At 40.6% G+C, this 27,863-nt stretch overlaps 1 protein-coding gene across 4 annotated transcripts in view; it reads left to right on the top strand.

Annotated features, from left to right (window-relative positions):
• The first annotated feature begins 1,045 nt into the window (after positions 1 to 1,045).
• ZNF462 (zinc finger protein 462) overlaps positions 1,046 to 27,863 on the top strand; it is a 215,161-nt gene continuing 188,343 nt past the window's right edge. For 2 of the 4 annotated variants that reach the window (XM_078676655.1, XM_078676658.1), the window contains exon 1: positions 1,046 to 1,875. The gene's annotated coding sequence lies outside the window, so the exon portion shown is untranslated. Of the gene's footprint in view, positions 1,876 to 2,368; positions 3,069 to 27,863 lie in introns of those variants that run through there. The other 2 variants (XM_078676657.1, XM_078676656.1) reach the window with 2 other exon arrangements.

Below are 27,863 nucleotides of genomic sequence, written 5' to 3' on the forward strand. Positions count from 1 at the left end.
AACATTAACATGGTTTCAGAAGATAAAAGATGGAATCATTATATAGGGTAGGCATGCTTCTCTCCATGCCTCAAATAAAATATTATTTTCATGTATATATTCCAGAATCAGCATTTAAGGTATGAGGTGGAAGTTAATGTAATGTTCCTCTTACAAGAGGTGTGGGATGAATTCAGTAAAACTGGCTGCATTGCATAGAGCTACTCCAGTAGACTGCTGCATGCATGTTACTATAAGGTAAAAACATATTTGCACATTCTGTAAAGGTTTTTGGCCAAACGTTTTTCCCATTTTTTCCATGATAAGAAATCCCCTTTCTCCAAAAAACACGTCAATGGTCCTGGCGTTTCAAGATCTTAAATGTTGGAAAATATGGGGGATTTGAGATACTGGAAAAACAGCTGCACCTGTCTCAACACAGTTGGAAGGCCTTTAGCAATTTTGTAAAGTGGAAATGAGAGCCAATCTGTGTCTTAAACTATCTCATGTAGACTACGTGACAGTCTGACACAAGTTGCTACAACTAAAGAGAACATGGTAGATCTCATAACACGGGCATCTGATAAATATATGGAAAAAAGAAATTATTTTCTGGCATTTTCGTTTACAAAATAGACCAATTACACATGTAAAATCAATTTACAAAAACGTTGCAGAAGACTAGCTCGTCTATAACTTGGAGCCCGTTCTGTAAGTCAGTTCAACAAACTGTGGACAAGAAGCAGTTTTTGGGGGGCTGACATAAGCTATCAGGCAGTATAAAGTTGTTGGGTGAATTTGGGGGCCAAAAGACATCATGACACTGGTGTGTTTTTACACAGCTATTATCTCCTTTTTCTATCATTCAATTGCTGGAATGGAAGGCAGCACCAGGCTGCCCGTGAAGAGAAGACTTCAAAATACGTATCAGCTTCTGCCTTGGGCGCCCGCCTGGGACAAAATCCCCTGGAGAAACCCGAGAGCTCCTGGCCAGCTCGGCACCAGCGCTGGTCGCCATGGCGTGGCCGCCTGTGCGTGCAACGTCCGGCCTCAGCAGCGTCCTGCTGACGTGGGGGAGGAGACGCCCAGCGTGGGCAGCAGCGGATACAATTGTGTACGCTTGACCGTTTTTAATAGCATTGTGCAATTGTGTGTGAAGGTGGTAATTTCATTAGTTGGTGTACATTGACAGTCCCATTGCAAAGTCACTTTAAAAAAAAACATCTTGCTTTTTTGCAAAGATGAATTGAAAACCTCATCTCTGCACATTTCTCAACATGTCCACCAAACCCTTCATTGGGCAGAGTTGATGCAATGTGTGAATTCACAAGGCTTGGAAAAAAAAAGTTCTCCAGCATGTCCTCCTGGCTTCCCCTCCTCTTCTTCTGCTGCTCTTTTGTGTGCTTCATAGAGGCTTTCTTCTTCCCCCAAGCAGCAGCTGCACCAAGTCTGCCGCCGTTGTGCTGTGATAGAAAGGAGTCTTGCACCCCCTGGTGCTCTGGCTTTCTCGGTGGTGGAGGAGAAGGACTGCGAGGTTGTCTTCCTTGTCTCTCGCTCTGCCTGGCCTCTGGTTGCTCATTATTCAGAGCGAGGAGAGAGACGCGCACAGTGTGAGTGAGACGGATCCCTCTCAGGTCATCTGCTGCAGCAGCAGCAGGAGAGGGAAGTGAGAGGAAGATGGCGATCCAACTCCTCCTCCGCTGGTGAGCAGACCCTGCGCGAGAAGCCTCCAGCGCACAAAACTTCACCGGCGGCTCCTCTCGCCTCAAAAACAACAACAAAGCACCGGCGAGAAGCTGCGTGGAGCCGCTAAAAAAAACCCTACAGAGAAAGCGGTAGGAGCAGCAGAGCCCGCCTGAGTGCAGCGGCAGCAGTGGGCGTCCCGGGCAAGCTCTTGTAAGTTCCTTGCAATTAACCCCCATCTCCGATTGGTAATTGTGTATTTAAATAAATAAATGCAGCCCACGCGCTCAGGGAGAGCGAGCGCGGTGGGAGGAGGGCTTTTTATGTCCAAACGGGAGATGGTTCATCTGGCTGGGGGGGTTTCTCGCTGCTGGTGTTTCATGAGGTGGTTTGTGGGAGGAATTGGTTAACAGAGACTCATGAGCGGGTATAGCGAAAACCCCGTGTGCAGTAGAGCTGCGGGCAGGGGTGGTTGGTGTGTGCAGTGTGTGTTGTCTCTGTGTGGACTTGGATCTCAAAACACATTAAGGGACACGGTATAGGAGAGCGAGAGAAAAACACTGCCCTGGGAAAAGCTTGGGCTAAGGGTGACCTCTTTTTTTCACGGCCGATTGCATTGCTTGGTTTGGATTTGTCTATTCTTCAGAGGTCCCCCTCCCTCCTCCTCCTTTTCAGAAGTTGTCCTGCAGGGGGAAGGGCTGGATTCTGGGTCGGATTCGCTCCTAGGAGCGGGGAGGAGGAGGGTGTCGCGTTGCTGCTGCTCCAGGCTCTCTGGTGGTGGTGTGTGCGTGTCTGATGAAGGGGCTGCCTGGAAGAGGAGGAGCAGGAGAAGAGAAGCCATTGCACACGCTGTGCTCTCGTTCAGAAGGTCAGACCAGACGCACACATGCATAAAAAAGCATAAGAAGGAAGTGTGGTTGGAGGTGCCTATATCTCCTCACTTGTGTTCACTGACACTCTGCTCCAGCCAAGAGTAAGCAAGAGACAGAGGAACTGGCCTCACCAGCTTCTGCCTCTCCGCCTTCTTTATCTCCCTGCTGCTGTTGCTGTCCTCCATTTGCAAGCTGTCTGGTTTGGTTTCATTCCAGACTCTGAAAGCAGAAAGCTCTTTCACCTCACTGTCTTCAATGTTTTGAGTTTCTGTGGGTGACCTTGCTTGATTTTGTTTTCTCAACACATTTTTAAAACTGTCCACACTGCTTGATTTCTGTGTGAGACAATATTTGCTCATCTTAATGGAACTTTATGGTTTTTGTTTCTGGATTTGGAAGGACCTTCATGCTAGCTTTTGTTCCACTGCTTTTTTTCTCTTTTTCTTGAAGCTGCTTGCATACAAGAAGAGGAAGTGACTACCCAGTTAGTGGTGGTGTTTTTTTTCTCTTTTGCAGAGCTGTGATCTGAGTCAGGTAAGCAATGTTGCACCAGCTCTACCAGAAAATGGAGGAGAACAGTCTGTATTGGTGGATTAAAACTGAGATGGGGTAAAGAGGGAACAGTGTCTGGTGAACCTAATTATGGAAGCTTTTCCTGAGCAGAGCTGGTCATTTTTGATTAGTTGTGTATGGCAATTGATGATCAGCCTTTTGGTTTCCCTACATTGTTTCTTCATGATATTTTTTTGTATGCACAGCTTTATTTGCAAGGTCTATTATTTGAAGCAGGTATTTGTTGATTATTCTTTTTTGAAGTAACATTTCCTAACATTTTTCCAAGCACAACTTTTTGAATTTATTTATGGGAAGCTACTTGAAGAAAGCTTGTCATGTTGATTTATGTAGTTTAATAAAGATGGCATAGTAATGTTTAAAGAGTAACAGATTTCTTTCTTTGATATATCTGTGCATTGGTTGTATGCTGGGCCTGGTTCAACTCATCCACACCCCAGTAGATGTGAACAGCTTACATCCTAAAAATCATTGGATTTCAAAATGGAGTTGATGCATTAATAAACTGTATATTCTTGTACATGATGAGCTTAGGTTGTATTCACCTCTTCTCTTTGTTGCCACTGCAAGCTGTATGATGAAATCAGTGGCAACGTCTGAGAATCTTGTGCCAATGTAAGAAGTGTTTTTCATAATTCCCAAGTGGCTTTCACAGTCTCTCTTGATATGGCTGAGATTAAGCTAAAATGAAGGGAGGGCCATGTCAGATGGAGTTATTGATTTTGAATGTGAGTGGTTTGATATCCATAACATTGTTGCTAATGGAATTTTATTAAAGTTGATTGGCATGGAGTCTATTCCACCACACCCAGCATTGTGTGGACGTTGCACAGATAATGCATCTGTTCAGATGTTCTGAGAAGTGAAAAAACATTTGGATAAGGATCCATTTTGCAAACCACAGGCCTCCAGAATACTAACCTGCCAAGCTACTGGGATAAATGAAAGATACATAATTTTGAATTCACACGTTGTTGAGACTTACATTTATGGGCAATGAGTATTCTGTAAGAGTTTACTTGTCAACATTTATGAAAGCTTGTCATCTGCTTGGCCTACCTCTTTCATAAAATGTCTAAATCATTGTTGCATTTTTCTTGCTAGCTGATGTTTCCTCTTGCTCACTACTGCCTGCTTTTCCCTAACTCTAGAAAGGACTCTCTATGCACAATCCACGTCTCCTTTGATGTCTGGGAAAACACTTACCATCACTGTTTCTTTTACCTAGGCAATTCTTTAATCTCATTATTTATTATGTGATTATATATATTTTTTTCTCCCTCTCATAACCTCCTTGTCGTAAAACGTCTGCCTTTAATAGTCTTGATTTATGCGAAGTATTCAGATATATTTGAACATGTTTCTCTTTCCAAATTTTGTCCGTGTTTTTGCCTTTTAGACCTATACATCTCTCATCTATCACTTTATTAGACCAGAGCCATCTCTTTCTTTCTTTTTTTTTTTAAGGCCTTCTTGAGCTCATTTAACATAGTTGTGAATTCTGCTTGCTGTATTCCTCAACACTTCCTCTTCTCAACCCCACCTCCTGGAATATAATCTTTAATATGGGCATCCTAATCATTTTGACTTTAATTTTTTTGTTTAATTTCTTGGCCACCTTGGGCTATCTGATGTGCTTCATCTTGATCTATCTCCTCTATGATAGTACCACTTCTGTTTCCTTTACTGTTGTTTTTTTGTTTGTCCATTATAGAAATAAGCTAACATTTACATGACATCTAGTTGTTGCACACTTTGCTACCATTGATCTACGTTTTCCTTGCCTCTTATTTGACTCCTGCTCAAGCTCTGTCTTACTTGTACATCCTGTCTTCCGGTTACATTGGCTCCTTTCAAATATTTTGAGAGCATGAACACTGAGGCATAATGCAGTCCTCTAGAACTGCTCGTGTCTGTACAGACTGTAGAATGTTTGCAATTTTTTACTGTCAGCACACACCCCTGTGACTGAACATTTCCTGAATTGATCCTGTTGAGACATATTCCAATGCCATCTCTGTTTTTATATTGGCCTTTCCTCATTAGTGTGTTATTATTGACATCTATTTATGTCCATTAAACTTTAGTGGTCTCATAGCCGCTCCCTTTACTGTAAATATTTGTGGCCGCCTCCATCTCACATTCAGAACGCTATATTCAGTTACTGAATGATGTACGACTATGTGCTGCCTCAGATACCTTGGGATCAGCTTTTGTTCTTCTTTAAACATAACTCTCAACATGTTTAGTTCACTCAAGCAATAATCACGGTTGACTTGTCTGTCGATGTTGGTTCCCAATGAGTAATGCCACAAGTTGAAGACTTGGCACTTTTAAAAGGCAATTAATATTTCCAACATATGCTTCTCTCTACCATTGATCCATCCATTTATCAAGTCCATTAACATGATTCTCACATGTTTTATGATATGGTGAAACAATTTCCTTTTCATTACTTCATCTTTCACAAACTTGGGTCAAGGTAGGTGCTTAGATATCTGATTTATTCTGCTGTGTTCTGTTTTGGCCTCTACTAAATATGGTTCAGATAGGTCTGCCTTGACTCAGTGCCCACTATGCTGGCAGGCGCATATCCGCTTTGTCACATTAGGAATCTATACTGAGATGATAAAAGTGGCCCTATGATTGCATCTTTTTTAGGTGCTTCTCATCACTGAGATGGTTATCATCTATCATTAACAATGGTATATCTTTGAGGAAATATACAGTTGTCAGTGGTGTGCCACTGTAGCTAGCTGGCCAGCTAAGAACATGTGTTATTAAGCATCTTCAAGGGAATGTGGCAGAATTTCTTCTGATGCTCCAAAACCTTTACTTGTACTGCTCCGGAAATACTATTGAATCAGGTTATTTATGAGTTCATACTGAACTTTGTGTAGCCATTGCAAAAAAATGGTAGCTCAACAACAAATGCCTAACTTATCTTCAACATTGTTTTTACTCATTATAAAGTTAATATAGAGCAACACTGTGCGTATCGGTAAAGGAATCGTACTTTGAGGTTACGTTCACAGATCCGTAGTGAGTGAGGTCTGCGGATGAATCCTACCAAAATTCAGAGGCATCATGCTTCATCACCTTTAGACATGTTCAACATAACAATTCTTTTTCTTTTGCGGGCGAAATGTCCTAACACCAACACATCCTGGGATTGGCAATAGACTCATTGATGTTTATGAAAGAGGAATTTTAGGTGCACATTGATGTGATGAGGTTTGTGAATCTAAGAGAAGCTTAGATGCATGGATACTTTAGAAGATGTTACTATTACCCAATTTTATGATGTTTAATTTCCTTACCAGGATTGAAACTCATGGTTTTGAAGATCAACATGTTTCATCAGCAAGTGTTCAGCTTGCTGAGGCATCATGCCTGCTCAGATAGATTAAGACATAAAACGTGTATGCTCTTGAACCTGAACTTCACAGGTTCGATGTTGGACAAGCTATTATTCAAACCTCAATAAAGTGACCTGGTTTCCGATTTAGATCTCGGCGGATGGGTTACTCTGTCACAGCGGTGATGAATATCTCATCTGCCAAAGTATAAATCCCATAGGATATAACAGAATTTATATTTCGGCATACAGGATATCCCTCACCGTTGTGATGGAGTAACCTGTCCGCCTAGATCTAAATCAGGCCCATAGTCTTCCTTTCTTTTTTACTTTGGTGATTTATTGGATACCACATTACAGCAATTTAGTTACTCAACTGGCTGATTGCGTGGGAGGTGTTAAGACAAAAAGGCTACACCGGTCAGAAAAAAGTACATCTGTAGGTTGGTGCATAACCAGTCAGGGTTTCATGTGGTTCAGGTACCAATGGACCAGCAGATGCAGATTCACCAAGTAGGGACTAGCCACATAAAGCCTGGGGATCTTTCTCCATTCTGAAGTTCAGTTGCTCTCAGGTACTGAGCTTATGAGCAGAGAAATCCCATACTTCTGGCACATTTAGGCTGTTACATTGCACACATGGGCATGCACTTGTAGTTTTGATCTCTTAATGATGTATTTCTGCCATTTAGAATCTATGTATGTTTTGGAGGCTTAGTTGATGAACAACTAGGGCTGGGTGACCAGTAGGTCATGCATATTATGCAATGGCATTGTGGGGTATGCTAATGCTTTATTTACATATTTACTGGTTATTATAAATCTACTAAACAGCGGTGTAATGATTAGCATCTATGCTAGAGTCAGCGTAGAGTTTGGAAATATCGAGTAAGTTCTGTGATGTATTTAGCGGCCCTATTTTAAAGAACTTGCTAATATTGAGTCTTTTTTGTGACATTCCAAGCTAACCATAGTAGAACAGTCCAATTTGGGTTGTGATCTGATTGACATATTTTGGTCAAGCAGAGAAGCATGAACAATGCACATTTAGTTACTATGTTGATGTGAGAGGGCCAAGGAGAGCATTAATGGATGTTTACAGACATTTGTTGAAGCTGTCAATTGTTTTGCATTTGGTGAACCAGTTATAAAGGTTTTTGTGGTCCCTAGAAAAATGTCAGAAACAAATTGTTTTTGACTTATGCAAGGAATGAAGGTCCTTGCATTGATGCTGGAGTATGAGCCATTCTGAGAGGTAATGTTGGTGTGGGCTTTTTCAACAGGGTGGTGTATCTGTGTGTGATTGACTTACATCTTTTATTTCAGGTTGTAGCAACCAATTATCTTCAAGTGATGGCATGTAAGCATTGAACAAGGAGGGACCTGACCTTTTGCATATTCTAAATGAGATGCTTGTTATGGAAGTTGATCTTGCCAATCTTGATTTGCTTTGTTTTCCTGTTTCGAGGGAATACCCCTCTTGGAACATGACATATGTGATGCCCATGTGCGTATTGGATCGTCATATGAGAAAACTGTGGATGACTGCTCTTCAGACTGCTGATTTTTCAGCAGCAAGAGAAATAGAGTCTCTGCCTGTGTCAGTATTTGATGATGACTGAAGCAGACAATCATGAGGCTGTGGTTCTCTGTAGCTTTTGACCTATTGAACCACAGCTCTCTAATTAGGAGATTCTCATCCGCAGCTATTGAAAGAATTCCATTTAATTGGTCTCTCAGAAATGACAGAATTACAGTATTTCTCTCTTCTGTTTTTCAATTCACAGAGAATTGTCAGATCACCTGCAGTGTCTCTCCAGAATCCACAATATCACTGTTCATGTTTAGCATCGATGTCCAGCCTTTAACTATCTTCACATACTCATTTGGCTTCTAGTTTTACACCTATGCCAACAGTAGATAACCAAATCCTTCTCAACTATGGATATGGACATCCTGCCCTCTCATTTTTGAGACTCCTGATTCTTTATCAGTGATTAGATGACTAACCATTTCCCTTCGATAAATGCAACAAGATGTGATTGTCGCTGGCAGTGAAGACTTCCAGAATACCATAGTATGCTATGTGGTTACTTTGGTGAGGAATCTTGGCTTTAAACTGGACAATAAGCTGGTAGTGGAACACCAAAACTGACATTTGAGGTTTAATCCAAAGTTTAACTATGGTTCATTGTTCAGCGTCTGCCAACTTCTCTATAGCGTCTTGAAGTGTTTGGTTAAAAATGCACTAAAGAAGCACATATTTATGTTGCTGCTCAGCCTTTGTAAAATGTGGTTAGATCTCTGGCATCAATTGTATTCTCCTGGCTCAGCTGAAGGCTGTTTGGAGATTGCAGAGCGTGTTGTTCTTCTGTAATATTACTGGCTTGGATGTGTATCTAAAGTTTCTTAAATCAAGCAGCTGGTTTAGTTTTTATTTGTTGGAGGACGGCTTCCAGGTAACTTTTAATCTAGGAGCTAAGGTAAAGATATATATATATTTTTAATTGTATACTTTTTTTAAAAACGTTTCCCCTGTCTGAAAATATTGCATGTCACCAGTGTGAAAGACCCACTACTTGGAAGTTCAATGGGATCTATCTCATTCAAAGTATTCTACCCATAGAACTGCCCGTGGTTTATGTGGGTGTAGGTTACCGATTGTTGAGTGTCTCATGTCAGCCACTCTTCCCTATCGGGGGAGGAGGGTTAATGTCCCTCTGTCATGTGCTGGAATTGATTTACTAAAATACTGAGTCCTTCACATGTATGTAAATTATTTTTGTGTTCCATATCCTTCCAATGTTTACCTCCTCAAGCCTCTGTCTACATTTTCTTTGGTCCTTCAGCTAAGCATTCCAAGGGAGGCTCTGTTTTTACTCTTGCCTGTGCTCAAAGCCCCATAGGTTCTTAATCTCCACCATTTAATCAGTAAAGATTTTGATGATCGTAGCCCTCATCTGCAGGTTTTCTCTTTGTCCTTGACTTTTATTTTTGCCTTACGTATATGCACTTTCATGCCATAAACCTGAAAATCATTCTTCATCTAGTCAGATTTTACTTGTATCTTTGATGAAATCAGGTAAGAGGTATATTGGAAAGTAGATACATTGGAGTTGTTCTTCCTACAAATTTCCTTCAAAATTGCCTTCCATGCTGTGAAAGCACATTGTAATCATCAAGCCCTATCAATTTGAGTCTTTTCGGTTGCTGGGCATGCTATGGTAACATTGGTGATAACCAATGACTTCAATTTGAATCAGTTTTCATAAACACTCTCTGAGATCTGAATCCTCTAGATGAATTTAAATTTTTTTAATCTCTGACTTTGAAGGGATTCTCCAAGCTCTCAACTTTTGTTTCTTGGGTATTATTCTCTTTATTTCACAGTGAGTTCCTACTTTTCCTTAATGATTTTTATGGATTGAAGCTCTTATCTGGTGCACCATTATCTTCTGCTCCATTATGTCTATCCTAAACGCACATTGGTTCCTGGCTTTGTTCTCCGTTTCCTTTAAATACTTTATTTCAGTCAAAGACGTTAAAAGCAACACAAACATAAAAATACATTAAAGTACTAGTTTAGCAAATACAAGGTAAAATTGGAGCATTGTTCAAGAGGTTTTACAATTGGAATATCCAGAATCGTTAAAATTTGTATTGTATTTAGGTAAAAATCGCCTTGCATGATCGACCTTGAAAGTAAGAACACAATATAAAAACAGTTTAAAAGGATGTCACATTAAATTTGAAAACTAACTGCATAATTGGACACTCAGGCAACATATGCACAGAAGTACCTTTGTAGGTTAAGCTTGCTGACCAGCTGCCGAGCTTGGCAAAACATGCATTGCAACAATCATAGAAACAAGCTGGTTCCTATGTTCTGGGTTAACAACTATTGCTTGCTTGACAATCCTTACACGGATAGACCAGATTGCTTCTACAAGTTTAGCAACAGAAAAAACATATGGCCTAGTATCTGACCTACAGATTCCCCAGGCTTGTTTCTGGATACGTACTCCCAAGATATCTGCACATGGGTACAATCCAGCATCTTCACTGGCTAGTGAAAGTTGGACAGAAGAAACGTAGATTGGCATCTGTTTCCTGCTCTGCTCCACAGGTTGGGCAAGCTGCACTGGCCTCTGAACGAGTCCTCCACTTACAGATGAAAGATGCAAGCAACACAGTACCAAGCCTGAATCTTCTGTATAACAATCTGGTAAATGGCGGGTCAATTTCATCTAAAAAGGATTCAAACTTTGGCTCGCATTTATGGTTCAACAAATGCTCAGCAGCACTACCGCCACTGGTTAATGTCAACATCTTCCGCCACTCATATGCCCAGTAAGCATCTTTAACTTTTTTAACGGAGGAGGTGGAGATAGACTCTGGACATTGCCACAGATCAAGGAACCCCAACGCAAAAAGGGACTGTATAACATGTCTTAACCATTGCACAGCAGCAAAATACCTGGGAAATAGAAGGATATCATTAAGCCTGTTCATGAAGCATTCAAGCTCCGGGACCAGCAAGTATAAGATGGGTTATAGCCGCACTCTGGCATCCATTGGATAAGCATTCAGGTCCACACTGAAAAAAAACAGGGGCGTACCTTGGGGAAGTTTAAGCACTGCCCTCAGGAACTTGTTCTCAGCTACCCCCCAAGGATTTAATATTACTGTGACCCCAAAGTTTAGAACCATAGGTGGCCACAGCTACAGCTTGGACTCTCCAAATTTCCAATAATGGGGAAAGGAGGCGGAAAGTTGTATTTCTTGCAAAATTCAACGTGACAGCAGCCCTATGATTTGGAAGAAGCCCACTCTTCATAACCTGGCTATTCCATAAACTAGTGCTGGACAGACGAATACCCAGAGAGTCTGTCTGCGACTCTCTCCAGGGTCACACCCCAACATGACTGTTCAGCGGAATTGTTTAAGGGGGTGGATAGCCATACTTTTGTTTTGGCTGCATTTATGGCTAACCCGTGGCTTTTGCAGAACAAGTCAAATCTATCTAGTAACAGTTCCAGGTCCTTGGAGGTTTTTGACACCAAAAGGGTTTGGCCGGCAAATAATAGCGATGGAAGCTTGACGCCTCCCAGGACCGCAAGTTGTTTGCACAGCCCATTAAAAAGTCAACACAATTATTAATAAATAGTGGGAAAAGTGTTGGTGGGGGGACACATTCATTCCTCACGCCCTTGTCTACTAGTATGTGGTCTGTTAGTTCACCATTGGGACCCCATCTTACTTGAGCAAGTATGGAGACCTTGAACAATAATTTCAAGTAGCACAAGAGGAAGGTCCAAGTCTCTACAGACTGTCCTGAGTTTAACTCTGGGGACCATCTCAAATGCAGCCTTGAGGTCCACAAATGCTACATAGAGACTCCCTCTGTTGACATCTACTATTTTCCACCTCAACCTCAGAAACCTGAAGACTTGGTCAACAGTGCTTATTTAGAGGTGGATACCCCCCTGAAATGGGGACAGTATCTTGTTATTTTCTATCCAAATATTAATTTGGGCCAGAAACTGTTTGCTAATAATCTTCTGGGCTATATCTATCAGGCTGATAGTTTGATATAAGGTATCTCAAACCCTTGCGTATAGGGACTATTTCTGCACCCCTCCAGGAATCAGGAACAGGCACACCTGCTAGAATAGCAGTGGAAATACAATTTAAGTATGGCACCCAGACCTCTGTCGCAGATTTAAACAGCTCCCTGGGAATCTTGCCTGAGCCAGGAGCTTTCCCAGTTTTCAGCTCGTAAATAGCTTTCTGTGTCTCGGCCACAGTGAATGCCATATTGGCGTTAGAAAACTCTTGATGAGGTCTGGGAGGATCAACCTCCATGTAGTGTGGATCAACAGGCAGCGTCTCCTGTACAGCCAAGTCCTGGTTTGAATGAGTTGGCTTAACCTCACTATATAATGATTGAAAATGGGCCACCCATTCCATAGGTGAAATGTTAGATTCGGGTTTCATAGTGGCTTTGTTCTCTCATTTTGTGAATCATTTCCATTGACATCTGTTAACAGCAGGTACATGAGACACTCACTTTTCTTTATTCTTTTGGTATAAACAATTGGTCTCCATTTCAATTGCCATTGTGCCTTGTTATGCCAAGAATGCTTTGTGGGTTCCTCTGATTTCGCTTTGCAATAGAAAATTATAATATATATTGCAAACTATGTAGCTTTGACCTTGTTGCCACCAAACCTTGTCATCTGCTATTCTCTTGTCCCCAAACTGGACCTTCAAAGTCAGTTTTTCTGTCACATTTATTATGAGCTCAGCTAGTTCTTCATCAGTTTCCTGTCTCATAAAATATGTCGCACCCTTTTTCCAGTTACCTGGCATCTTCAATGCCAGGAAATTCCCTGCATGTACTCATAAGTAACTGCATTTGGAATCACTAATGCAAGGCACTTAAATGGGATCTTCAGCAACTTACTGGGCCCCCACTCCTGTTCCTTTTCTTACTCAAAAAAATCTGCATCCATCCCACCTGTAGCATGTGAATGGAGTTAGCGAATGGTGTCTCAGCGCCTTAATGTCTACTCGTGTGCACATTAACAGCTGGCAGAAGGTACAAACCAGGATAACCTGAGCTCTCCACCAAGATATAAAGGATACACATTAGCAGTCATACCATTCAGCTCTCCTCTAAACAGATTTACCTTCCTGCCCTCCCTTGAATCTGGTTCCAGAGGAAACCCCTCCATCAATAAGTTAAACATTTTAGTATCTGTGACCTCATATCAGCAGTGCTTGCGTTTGGCCTATTGTCTTATCAGGCGCAAAAGATTTTTCTTAATAAAGTTTGTCTGGATGTAGTTTGGTCATTGTTGTGATTGCCTTCAAGGATTTACCTATTGCTTTTGACTTTGCTTAGGGAGATTGTGTTTAATTTCTCTAAAGTAAATCTTTTCAATTGCCCAAACGCTCTCCTAAGATTTTCTTGAAAATAATCTGGTCTTTTTAAAAGTGTTTTTTATTCCGCTTAAGAAAACCTTCATCTTGGCTATTTTCCCAAGCAATCAGTATTCGGATATTTCCACTTAATCTGGGCTCCTGCTAAAACCTTTCAGTATAGTTTAAGAGATCCCTTTATTGTATCAGTTTGTACTGCAACAGCCATATAAGGACGTGAAGAATATGTAGTTTGCCTATCCCTTTGTTTTTACTGTTTAATTAGGAGTTTGGTAAAGCATGACATGTATTAATTACATTGCGGCCAATTCAGTGTGCTGTCCGTAGTAGTTGGCATTTGCATTAATATCCCCTTTGCCCCTGTTTCTGAAGTTCTTCCTCTCCCTCATGGGAGAAGAGGTTTATCAGGGCTATTTCAGTTGCAGGTCATCCTTCTGTCAACAAGTTCAGTGTTTTTACATCCAGGAAACGTACTGTAGGGCCAATATGTTTGAATGTCTTGCCTAGTTTATTTAGTACTTGGATAGAGGGATTCAGCCCCTGAATCAAAGACATACAAGCCCCAACTTGTGTTTGGTTCCTTGTTTTACATCTGTGGGGGCTCTTTTCCTGGAATAGAAATTTCCTGTTTCTATTTTGTTGCTTTCCTTGGGGATACTGTTCAGTTTACGCATAACACAACTCTAAATTCCATTGTAATTATCTTCTTACATCATCACAAGCTATGAATTCACAATTCTTATTTCTACACCCATCTCACTATCTTTCTAAGAAACAATGGTCTTGCCTCACAGTCTGTTTGACCATTGTAATGTTGTGTTTTCCAACGCTCCAAAACTAGAAATTTCTTATTCATTGTGTTTTTGTATTTTGTTTAAAATCCTTTTTTCTTATTTTATGTTTTGAAGTTTTTTTTTTTGCACTTCTCTTTCACGCATATGTTTTCAAGATTTGCTGTATACTGTTGGTTAATTGTTGGATAAGAAGTTTCTAAGTACCTTGGAAACAGTACACAATTATTTGATTGGTCCCTGGGTTTGCGTAATATAATGTGTAAGGAATAGTGAAGGTCACTTGTAGGCATGATGTTTACTGCCCCACTGTGTCCGAGATATGGCATTTATACCAATTCAGGTTGAAGGAAAGGTGGAGGGAGGACTGTAGTAAATCAGAGGTAAGCATAGTTAAAATATTATAGATAAGTGATTTATATCCTTTTGACTTATCTTGACCCCCAAGTAATTATTACTTGAATCCGTGAAACCCCACTGAATTATTATTGGAATGTGGGGACCCTCACAGAGTCATGACTGGAAGCCAGGGCTCCAGCCAGGCCTGATCAATTTTGGTGTTTTTTTTTTTTATCGCAAAAGAATATACAAAAGTACAGGCACAAACATTCATTAAACAAATATACAAATGATGTAACCGTTTCTTAAAATTCACAAACAAACATAGAAAACTCAATTTAAATGGGAAGGTTGTAACTGTTCTAAATTCTACTGAGTGCACCTATTATATTCTGTTTGATGTACATGCACTGCTCCCATGAGTCAATCTGAGGATGCCTACTTCATTTTTAGTCTCCCAATTTCCAATTCCTTCACATTACCAGAACGTTTTAATATGTTCAATTTTCCATTTTGCTCCTTTATTTACATACTATTTATTAATTTGTTAATACTTAATTTCCTAAGTAGTTGTGGTCCCCCTGAGTAGCTGTCAAGGAAGTCCAGGTATCTCCGGATCACAGGTTAAGAACCACTATTCCAAATGCATCATATGAGCATTTGATATTTTGTTTTGCGGGCCAGAAGCTTGCCTCATGATTGTGAGGGATGTTTTGAACCAGGGTAAGATGATGAGTGGTGTTTTTTTCTCTTGTTTGTGTTAATTCCTGAATCTATCCACATGGGTACTGTCAGAAGACAAAGAAAACATTGGTTTTTTTGTGCTACAAAAACAGAATATTCAGTGGTCGACATCATTTCAGAAAAAAGGACTCTAGGTTCTGTAATACAGTTTTGACAGTCAGACGTTTTGTTTGGGTCCTACAAAAGAAGCATCACCAGAAGAAATAAGGATGTGTAAAGAACGTGCAACATACTGATTGCAACAAACCATACATCTTCCTACTCTACTCCGATTTCACGGATAACGCAATGAAGTCACTCTAATATGTGTGGCTGAAGTGGTCATTCAAAAATAAACATGAGAATACCAGATTCTTACACCAGGAGTTGGCACCAAAGTGCCTGTTGGGTGTATTTTGTCCTGAAAGTCACATAGCTATTGTTAAAAAACATCTTTTGTATATTCCTAGCAAACGGAATGGGGTGGAGCATTTACAAGGCCAGTTGCTCCTCTGAAAAACTCCCCGTACTTGTGAGTTATAATTCAGCAAAATGAATAATGCCTCCACGAATATCAGAGGTGTGACATCAGAAGGTGGGGTTTGTCAGAAGTATTTAAAGTTTGTCAGAAGCCTACCACAACCTGTTTAAGGGGGGTGCCCATCATGGTCCTGGGTTTGGCACAACATGGTTTCAAAGGCTTGAAGCTTTCATATATTGATTGCACGTATGTTGCTGTCTTAGTCCATTGTAGATCCATACCTTGACCTACCATATCCATAAGAAAAACAGCCACAACATTGTTGAAGAATTATCTTAACATACCATGTCTTCAGGAATGAAGATCATCTCTCCATTGAAGGCATGGACAGTGTACCCAACTTGGAGACTCAAACTGCAGTAATGATAATAATCAGACTGATAATTTTGCTCAATTTAATCTCTGGGACAAAGCTTGAACAAAGCTGTGGCAAAGAAGTACAGAGGAAAAAAGTTTTTTTCAATGACCATTGTTTGATATAGTGGGTTGAGTATTCATTGACTGCTTCAACCTCTTCTTGGGTAAAACTGCCAATGTGTTCATCTTGGAACACAGTTTGAGGCCGTGGTCGCCATTTGTCTTTGTCTTAGAAAAGTGCCTTATATCAACTGTATTACAAACATTTGGCATGTGCAGCTGCTCTGACTGAAAGCACTGATTGCAAGCACAGTCTACTAATGTCTACTAATGTAATGCATACGAACTATTGCAGGATATTGTCCGAGGCTGGGAAGTTGAGCTGATGTTCTGCATTCTATGCAGGTCATTAAGTCAACATATATTACCAGGCCTGGAATCTAAATGCGTTTCCATTCTGTATCAGCAGATGATTGAAATAGAATGAGGTGGAAGTTGACCAAAATATCTGAGAAGTTAGAACTGCATAAAAACTCAGGGATTTCCATACTTCTCTCAGAAGATGCTGCTTATGATTTCTCGCTGTGCATAGTCGGCTATAGCACTGCAGTGACCCGATGTTTCTCCATGTTTTTGTGCCTTCTTCAAGACTTAACTTTTGGAAAAAGTGAGTTTGTTATAAAGGAAGTAGGAGGATAGGTTTCCTTTAAAGAAACTGCTACTCTGCATGTGATATGCCTGGAGACTTGACCAGTCATATGCTGGGCGCTGAAGTATGGGCAGTTTAAATTTAGCCTTTGGAAGGAAAGGGACGCTACTAAAGTGTCTGTTGAAGGAGCAGTCCTTGGTAAGAGAAAGGTAGTCCCAAAGAGTAGAAATAATGTATTTATAATTATGGATGGGGGGAATGACTGTGTTGAAAACCTTTACAGTTTGTGCTGGAAATAGTGGTTTTAAAAAAGAAATGTTTATCCTTGGTCAGGAAGGTCTTTAAATGCATTTAAATGAGTGTTCGGTAATGGACTTCCTGTTTGCTGCTTCTTATAAGTGTAGTTTACTTCAAGCTTTTAACTGGATTAACAGTGTAAGGTGTAATGACTGGCTATGTTTTTGGAGGAGCAGCATGTTTAGATCTTACCAACTCTTCTATGTGCCAATTCTAAATGTGTGGCTGTAGTAAGATCATTGCTACAAACGTATTCTAAATTCTTACCCTTTGCTCCTTTCTTTTTCTGCATGTCCAAATTTAGCTGGTGTTCGTTTTTATTCTTTTTAATTCATTTTACGCCAAAATCGATTAATTATCAATGTTTAGAAACACTTTTCCCCCCTGGTTGGTGTATGCTAACTCCAGCATTTGGCATTTCTACTGTATGCAGCCATTTGAAAATAATGTCTTGGATTAACAACACGCGTTTCAGAATATTGTAGTGGGGTCTGCTTTTCCAATCTTTTAATTTTTTTGATTAGTGATATCATGGAAGTGAATAGGATCTTCGTAGGTTTGGTCTATTTAATCCAGTGCACAGGTGTGTTTGTGTATGGCGTTTTTAATCTTACTACACAGATTTAAGACATTCTGTTCCAATTTTACATTTTAATGACAATTCAACAGGACACAATGGGTGCACCAACAAGTGGTGAGATTTCTTTCACAGAAAAAGCAGCTTTCTCATATTTATTCAAATCTTGCCTTAATAATCCTGCTTTTATTTTTAACAAATGATGACCATTTAAAACTAAAATGCATTGGAGAACAGCTACTGTGTTGTACGGCTCCTACTGTGACCATCTTTGTTCCTATTGTGTGAACTGCTTTGATTTACTGAGATCTACCAAATGTTGTCACCCATGTATAACCAACAAAATTCAATAAAGTTTGTGATTTTAAAAAAAAGTAATTGCAGAACAGAAGTAAAGCCACAGGCTAGATTATATTCCAAATCTGCTTTAAAAGAATTATGTACATATGGGTGGGTCCTCTTACAAGAAGGCATGTGGCAGCAGCTTTCATGCGACAGCATGCACAGCTGACATTGAACTTGTGGAGAGATGCCATTTTAGTCTCAATGACTGAGCACTGCAATATGAGCATATCTGTTTATATCATCTGAAAAATTGGCAAATGCATAACCATAGATCTTAAACCCAGACCCAGAATTCTGAGGTATAATTGTCCTCTTGAAGGAGCCTATAGGATATTGTTGAATATGTTTCACAGTACTACTCTGTGTGCCTTTGTTCACTGGCTGCACTTTCCGCTCTGCAAAGCCACTTTCAAGGCTCCTAGTTTGCCTGTAGTTATTCAATAGATGTTACTTTTCTAAGGCTCCTCTTCAGAACTTTCAAGCAGGCCGAAGTTGTCGTTTGATGACATCCTACAAACACTCTGGTTTTGGTGCTGCCATGGGATCTTGGGTTCATAGACAATATTATTTTTATAGTTCCATTTGGGTTTCATAACAGTTCTGTTGGAAAATTCAGAACATCTACCCAACCTAATAATTCCCAGTTAATACTTTGCCATTGCGGCCCTAAACATTGAAAAATGCATGAAGCTCTTGTGGGCAAGTTACATGATTTTAAGCCCTTGCTATCCACCTCTTTGGGAGACTTTATAAAAATGCTACAAAACGTACCCTCACAGCAAAAACTCAACTTACTTTAAGGACTGATTTTCTCCCACCCCCAGTGTTCTCTCCCACTTCCCCCTATTTCTCATGCATGTTTTATTATTTATTTCTCCCTCGCATGAACACTTCATCTTTGATAGGTACCAGTCTCGTATGAAAAGTTCACTGAACTGCATCTTAGTAGTACCCTGAATAAGTTATAGATTGTTAAGGTTCTCAGAAGTCTTTCACGTTAGAAACAGATTGAGCATAATATGCATTTGGACTGGGTGGGGTAGGGTTGTGCATGGTCAGTAACTGGTTTGTTTGAACCTTTAATGGCCTTTCTACCTATTGTACAGGACAGTGCCTAACGAACCAACCAGAAGTGCTGTTCTCTAAAACGAACGACCCCTCCCGTGCCTACCAAGAAAATAAGCTTGTGAAGCCCCTGTAACTCTGGCAGCCTGTGTTTACATCTTGCCCGTCCCTCCTCACCCCATTGATATATATCTGTTATAGGGCTGCTGTGCAGTTCCGAAGCCGCCCCTACCCACGGCACAGCTCTATTTGCTTTGCACGCCTCTGCTCAGGTGGTGACTGCACACACTAGTGCTCAGGGAGTTGTAAAAGTGATCTGTGGGTAGGATCACAGTCCGTGGGGCTTTGTTGTGCTAATGGAGACATCACAATACAGTTTCAGGCATGCAAGCTAGAAGACGTGACAGAACTAGGAGGGGCGAGTTGCAGCGACGCTGGCTTTCATATGTTAATGGGTTGCGAAACGCCAATCAAGAGAGGACAGTCCTATTAACACCTTGAGCCCCATCTGCCCTTTGGCAGGGTCGCGCCTCTCCGCGAGGGCACAGCGCCTCTTCACAAAATGAGTGGCACATTCCATGAAGCGCTAGTCATTGATGAGTCACTCTGGTCTTGAAGGAACTGCACCGCTGGAAGAACGAGCAAACAAGGCGAAGCTTCTAACTTTCCAAGGTGTTGCTCGCATCGGATTTTGTTTTGTTAAATCTTATCTATTATGTGAGTCACATGCACAAGGTTTATAGAAAATCTGTCTAGGCGAAATTAAAGAACGGGAATTGATCATCTTGGAACCTTTATTTAAAGAGTTGTGCTTTTTAACTTCACACTCTTGTATTAAAATTGCTTGAACTGCTTTAGGCCGTTTTATGCGTTAGACCAGCGTTTGTTTTTTGAGCCCTATTGATCGGATTAAACTTTGGGCAAAACGCTGTGGGTTGTACAGACAAACGGCAGAAGCTTTTTTTTTTTTGCGGGGGGGACATGGGCGATATTCGTGGAGGCCTTCGACCTGATATTTAGACGTGGACATTTTGGGGATCAAATTGATTCTGTTGTTGACCAACGTTCACGAATGGTTAAGAACTAGTACATAATTTGTCGGGCTGCAGCATTCCAAGCTCTTGGCGTAGTCCTGATTGTGGGAAGGACATGTTCTTAGGACTTGCTTCGTGCCTTGCTAATATTGTGTACTGTGCAGACTGAGTAATTGGCGAAAAAGTAGGATATGTTTCTGTGACTTAACTCAAGATCTCAGCATGCAGGTTAACTTCTTAATTATACATTTATTGCGTTTCTTAAAATTCTTTGTTCAGTAATGAATTCAGCAGCAGTTTTCCAAGCACAGTTAAATGTGGAATTGGGAGGCCTTCTGCAACAAGGCGCAAACGGAGACCTTATGCTTATGAGGTGATGCAAGGAGTTAAAAGGTTTCGGGGGGGGGGGGGGGGGGGGGGGGAGTAAACCAAGCTCTAAGATGAAGCAAGCAATGCTGAAATGGAATCCAAATACGTGAAGGAATACGGTACCAGAAGCGTTTTCTGCAATGGAGGTCTTAAAGTTACATGAGGGAGGGCTGCAGAATCACTGTAAGACAAAGTGCAGTTGCAGAAATCCCATGTTGAAGGAATAGGTCGAGGAGATGAGGCAAGAGCACAAGATGAATGCTGGATGACGGGAAAGTACACTGTGGTGCGCAGAGTAAAACATTACATGATTTTACTTGGTCATTTAACGTGTGGACCAAAGCTTTGCCATCCATCCATTAATTTCAGGGAAAGATAGCTCAGTGGGTTGAACATGCTGCCAATATCTTTGTCTGGGTCACTAAGTTGAATCCCATAAAGGAAGGCTTCTTTTTTATCCTTTGGTCTCTAAAATCAACACCTAGGAGTTGGATAAGAACAACTTAATTAAGTAAATGCTAAGTGATGGGGCAGTTTGTGGTGCTTGCTTCAGAACAGGTGCTAGAGTTTCACCCAATCTACCTTCTGCCTGGGTTTATCTGCGGTTGAAAACCGTGATTGTTGTCGCTTGAGAATATAGATCTTCATTTTTATTCTGTCAGATTTTAGAATTTTCATGTAGAGTAATCTAGAACTGAGAGAATTGAATGCTTCTGCGATTTAGAACGTGGAAAAAACTGCCAGAAAGTCCAGCCCTGCCTAGCAACATTCCTGACACCCTCCCTTCTCCCCAGATTGTTTAGCTCAGTCTAGGTAATTCGGAAAAACTGACTTGGTGCATAATCATTTTTTTCCTGCAGATGGTTTTGTTATTCTTTCTCGTTTCCAACTGAACAGTACTGGCCTTGATCTTGTTTGTTGTCATGAGATGTTGCCTCAGTGCAAATCTTGTCTCTCTGACAGGAAACCTTCCTAATGAGTGAGTAGCAAGGTTGAATTTCTGTATTGACCACAGCCAAGAGCCAGGAAGTTGGTAGTAAACAACTTCTTTCTGAGGCACAGTTTTTAACAAATCTTTGTCTTTTGCAGTTAGATCCATAGAAAGTTTAGAAAGTGCACAGAACCCAAGCCTTAGGGTGGAATGCAGGCTTGTACTGGCAGCCGTCCCTGAGAGATATCTGGTTGAAGGAGTCATTGACATTCCATTGCATGTTGTAACTGGCTGGCTCCTTCATCTGTGTACGCCACCAGCAGTATTTGTCCTTGAGGTTTTTCACATGAAACGGCTTTGCATCAGAACGTCCAACTTCTTTCACAAGCAGTTATTGTACAATGGAACTTTTTGTTGTACTGGCCAGTTAGCCCCGTTGGCTGATAGGCTTAACCTGCTCTTTCTTCAGAAGCGTTATACTGCCTTGACTCACCTTTGCTCTTTACAACATTGTCATTAAGCCGACAAGATTTGATTGAAGGTGGCTCATTAACTAGTTGTCTCTTACTTTATGCACCAAATATGACAGGACTTATTTTTTTGTAATACACTTTTATTGATTTCCCAAAAAACAAACTCAAAATAATCGAATGGATGAGGGCAATCGGAGATGCCCTCAGACGGGGGATGCAGTGGCAGTCAGCAATATATATGTCTTGCAACATATTGCACATCTAATGCAAACAAAAAGCAAAATTCAGCCAGAGAAAAGGGACAGAGGATACGCTTTGCAACAGCAGTCTATGATAGGCATCCGGTATTGATACTATGAAACCCTTTGGACCCCTCCGAGTTCTAACCAGGAACAAAGGTAATTGGCATTATATTAAAACATTTCTAAGGCACCTTCTGGGAGATTAGATTGTTTTTGTCATGGATAAGCACTAGTCCTTGTTGGAGAGCTTCCCTAGAGCATGGACTTGTTTCTGGTAATAGTTTAAGAATTTTGTACTACATTAATATAAACCCAGATTAAATGGCAACATCAATAGGGTTGCTCTAAACTTCCTCTCAATCTGGATCGTCCTTGGGGTCCATATATTCCTCCCAACATCCCCATAAACGTTCCACACCATAGTAGGCGTTGTAAACCATGCAAACCATGGACCAATTTATTTGGGACATTGCCTTGATTTTCAGCTGGTGTTCCAGGATCTTCTATTCGAGAGTTGAGCTATTTTACTTATTTTGATAATATCTTGGTGTCTCCTAAGGGCGTGAGAGGGCTGTAAGTAAAGAAATTTTTCAGTTTCAGATAAGCCAAAGTCTGGCTGCATCTGGTTAAACTATCTCAATCCAGATGAGCACGAGACGTGATCCAGGTTTGTGATGCTAATTCTATCTCAATACGTGAAGCCCTGCTATGTCTCAAAGTCAGATATGAGTTTGGTGCACCACAGAGTAGTCTTACTTGCCTCTTGACTAAAATAACTTTTGAAATGTTTATGCTAATGTAGCGAGATAACTTCAGTTTGAGTTGTATATGAGCTGGTATGCTGCACTTGAAGTGGAGAGTCTCAGGGATGATTTAGGGTTTAGCTTTAGCATTAAAAGCTTAATCGAAAATATTGTTTTACCTTTTTCTTATTGGTAGTTTCTATTAAGTGAGTACTCTAATGTGTGAAGGTCATACCTTTCAAAAAATCTAAATAAAAGCTCTATTCATAATATGTTTACTTGAAGGTTTTCGCTGCTATAATTGGCTTAGGCCAGTGTAACAGAGAGGCCTTTCTCTGGCAGACAAAGGCACCTTTTATGGAAGTGGAGCCTGAGAGTCTGCCATTATTCCAACTTTCTTCCTAAAACTATACAAGCATACAGTGGCAGTTCCTCAGTAAACCATGTGTGTGTCCACACTTGTTGCTAGAATCTCTTTTCTGGTATGAAACTGCACCCCAGTGCATTACATGAATTAGCTGCTACTGGTTTTGCTCTCAAACTTGTAATCAGAAATGTGTTTTATATTTTATTAAAGGGATACAATTTCACCACAGGATGGGAGTTAGTGGGGTTAGTGTTGCATTCCTTGCAAGACTTATCAAATCAATGAGCGTTTTTAGCTTTACCAGTGTAAACACAGAACTAACAATTGGAGACAAATTCAAATTAGGTTTGGCGTTACAAGTACCACCTTAAGTGACACCCAGTGCTGACTAAACAAGAGTATTGTTAACTGAGGTGCACACACTTGTCAAGAAGTCTAGGGTAGAAAATTCTGTGCAAGAGTTTATTTTTTGCTACATATATGAAACTTTATATAGGTTTGGGAACCAAATAATAATTTCCTACATCTGTGGTACTTGTGCTGACAGGTGTTTTGCAAAGGGACTCTGAATTGGTGGTGCTGGATGAAGGTTTCCATCTTGGCAATGACTCTCATCCAGTCTTGTTTAGCCATAATTGTCAACCATCAGAGGTATACCAGACTAGAAACTAATCAGAATAGAAAAACTACTAAAAGACTGTAGCATTGAATACGCTGGTAAATAATATGTCCACTTAATGAGAAGGATGCAGTGTGGCAGAGTTGAAAGGAGTAGGGATGAAGTTTAATACATTACTACTGGAAATGCAGCACAAACAATTATGGGGCGATAAATCATTAGGAGCTATTGTCTCTTAAAGCCCAGTTGGAAAAATTATCAAACCTAATCCTATTAAAAGCAAGCAGTTTCATTATACGTATGGAAAATGAGAAACTGCTTTTTGGATTATAAATTGAAAGAAAGGTAACCTTGAAATGTATTTGAAACATATCCGAGCAATATCACAAATGATAACATGTGAAAATCTCTGGCTTTTACTAGGTATCATACAAACCCCTGTACAGGAATACATAATGATTTAGTTGGACATGTATCTTTACTATTATTGATTGGACTCAGTACTATATAGGACAAGTTCAAAGACCATGAGAAAGTGGTCTTGGAAGATAACATTAGCTACTATTTCTTCCTCATCTACCAAAAAACACATTAGACATTGACATTAACACATTCTGAAAAATATTGAAACCTGACCTAATCAAACTCTTCAAACTGCAGACTGGCAGTTGTGTCTACCAGTACAAAATCTGGCCAGACTAGTTGTTTCACACCATATCTCAACTTAATTATGATGTGACAATACCTGCCAGAGTACTGGTAAACTGTTCTGAAATAATTGTATGCTGTTTAACGAAATCATATAAGACAGAATTCATAAAGGGAAGGCAAATGTTTGCTATTATGTGGTCAGTTAATGATAGTTATGATAAATCTGCACGATTATTCTAGAATCCTAATAACTTGCTTTCTTTTTTTCAGAAAATAACTTGACTGCATCACTTGCCAGTGTATTACATTTATTAAATTGGTTCTTCATTAATTGAGACTCCGATCCTAATTCTAAGGTCTCAGGACTAATCAAAATGTTACTAACAAATACTTAAATTGCAATAATATGTAAGAAATCAGGTTATTGGTTGAGAGGAATGGAAGCCCTGCTGTGGCAACAACCAAATCCTTCTCCGGGTGAACCACAAGAGTAGCTAAATTAACCTGTGCTTAACCCTCTTGTAGCTTGGCACAAATGCATTCATGCTTTACTTAGATGCAATGATCTCAGAATGACAAAAATTCAATCAATGAAACTGAAGCTATGCAATTTGAAAGTTTTAGGTAGCTATAGCACCTAAAAGCACAAAGCACCACTTAAGGTCATCTAGATGTGATAGATCAGGAGAAAGTCACAAGTTCAGGCCAATTGTGATGGCTCCTGGGTTGGATACAGGGGCGAGGTTCATCCCGCTAAAAAAAATTATCTTCACAAAGTCCAGTACGAAGAGTTACTTTTGCAGTGGAATTGACTGCGGAAAGAGCATTGTGGATGGTTGTCATGGTAGCGTGAAGAGCAGGCTGGGTGGTGCGAGCTGTTACTGTAGCGCGAAGAGCAGGTCAGCCATCCCGTACGTTAGTAGCTGGAATTTCACTTTAGCGGTCACCTCGGGCTGTTGTTGCTGTAACGCAAAGTGCAGATCTTGACATGAATCAGCAGTTCGCGGACGCAAACAGCCCAAAACCTCAGTGTTTCACCTTCTTTCTTGGTAGGAGTTTGGACTGATGCCAGCCAAGGGTCGAGGACCTGAGCTGCCACCTCATGGGGAGCATTAACTCACTCTAGCAGGGCTCAGACCAGTCCAGTTGCAACATGTCAGTTTGGCAGTTGCAGGGAGGCCTCTGGAGGTTGTTCTGTCCCTGTAGCTCAAACAAGGGGTCAGTTAACTGACCGAAGGAAACATTCAGGTAAGCCTGGGATGAATGGAACCGGTCCATTCTTCCTTCACAGAGAACACGGCAGTCCTAACGCAGTAGGGAAGCCCTCTGATAGCAGCAGGGCAGTTCTTCTGTAATATCCACAGGTTCAGTAGTGCACTAATGAGTAGCTCAGGAGGGCCACTATTTATATCGGGTGCCAGCCTTTGTGTGTGGGGGAACACTCTGTCCAACTCCCACATCTGCTTCTGGAAAGTTCTTCCCTTCTTTTGTCAAGGCTTCAAGAAGTCTGTGGTGGCAATAGTCCGGTGTTAGGGTCCTTTGTGTGTGTTGGAGGCAAGCCGGTTGAAGTGCATGTGGGGCAGGGCACAGCTGGCAGGATAGCCCATTTGGTCACCACTAGTCCCCCTTGTGTCTTTGGCTGGGAGGAACACACAAACCCCAACAGCAGAGCGATTCACAGGTATATGACCCAAGACACTGGCAGAAGGCACAAATGGTCAGGGAAAGAAAATGCCACCGTTCTAAAAGTGGCATTTTCAGGATTGTGAATTAGAGTCTGACTTTAGCATTAAAGAGGATTTTAAATTGCAATTCATTAGACTCCAAATAGCATGTTGCTATTTGCTCTCAATCCAAGGTTAGCATTTTTTATATGTAATAAGGTAACCCAGTGTTGGTCAATAGGAGAGATAGGCCTCACAGTAGTGAAAAAATGAATTTGAGTTTTTCACTACCAAATCATGTAAAACATAAACCCAAATGTCCTCCTTTTAAATACCATGTACCCTGCCCTATAGGCTTTTTCGGTCCTACCTTAGGGGTGATGTATAGGTATTAAAAAGGAAGGTTTAGGCCAGGGAAAAAGTGTATTTTGCCAGGTTAAAGTGGAAGTTTAAAACTGCACTACTGGCTTAAGTGGCAGGCCTGATACATGTTTTAAAAGACTACTGCACTGTATGCAAATAGAGGGCTACAGGCCCACGAGTACCATTTTATTCACAGGCCCAGGGCTCATGCAGTATTCTTTACAAGGGAGTTACAAGTAAATTGAATGTGCCAGGTTGGTGCAGTTGGGTGTAGTCCAATTTTACACTTTTTTAAGGAGTGAGCACATGCACGGTAGCACTGGTTAGTGGTGGTAAAGTGCCCAGAGTACTAAGGCCAATAAGAACAAATTCGGCAAACGGGAATCCATGCCAACAATGTCGGGTCTATCAGTAATTTAACCCTTCAAATATGTTTTGTGAATCATGTTATTCTTTCTTCTGTTCACCAGGATAGTAGAATCACTTGCCCAGGAAATCAGGGAAATATGTAGATATTAGGAAAGTGTATATTAGCAACAACTTTGAACATAACATGCAGTTGTTTGCATACATCTTTTTCATGTAATACAAGTAAAATACAAATAATTTCACATAACTAAATAATGTAATACTTTTCAGAGGTGCAGACTTAAGTGTCAAGAGTGTTTAAATTTATGTGAACAAATCCAAGAAGTTGCACAGTTGAAACGATCCCATGGATTCATCTGGACGAATGATAGATTTTAAAATAATTCTAAGTCAATATTACAGTCACCTGGAATTCTTTCCATGCACGTAATATTTAATCTCCTCGGATAGAGAGCTCTTGCCGGAGCAGGAAAAATGGAACAGACTGTAAGGGTAAACTAACTTTCTCCACAGATTATTATATCATTTTTTTAATAAACCAAACCAAATGTTATACTAGTATAACCTAATATTAAGATTAAGATACACAGTAGAATCACAGTATTGAATTTAATTCAAGAAATCGATATATTTCATGAGATCACTGTGCCCATCTGATAAACCATAACAGTCTCACCATCTCCCCCACGTGTTGCTGTATTTATGTGGGCAGCCTCTAGCCGTGTGGATGGATTCCTCTGTTCTTGCACAGTTCATGCTTTCTGCCATTCAACAGTGTGAGGAGAGTCAGGAGGTTTGCAATACGGGCAAGGTCTCTCTTATAAATCATACCCCCAGTGCCAACCAATGTAGGATTCCCTCTGCACACCCCTAAATATTCTAGAATTCCTAAGAGAGCAACACGGTGGAGAGGTCTACGAGCCTACTATTATTCTAGAAAAAGT

Source organism: Lissotriton helveticus, chromosome 2_1 (assembly GCF_964261635.1).
Source record: "Lissotriton helveticus chromosome 2_1, aLisHel1.1, whole genome shotgun sequence".
Classification (NCBI taxonomy): domain Eukaryota; kingdom Metazoa; phylum Chordata; class Amphibia; order Caudata; family Salamandridae; genus Lissotriton; species Lissotriton helveticus.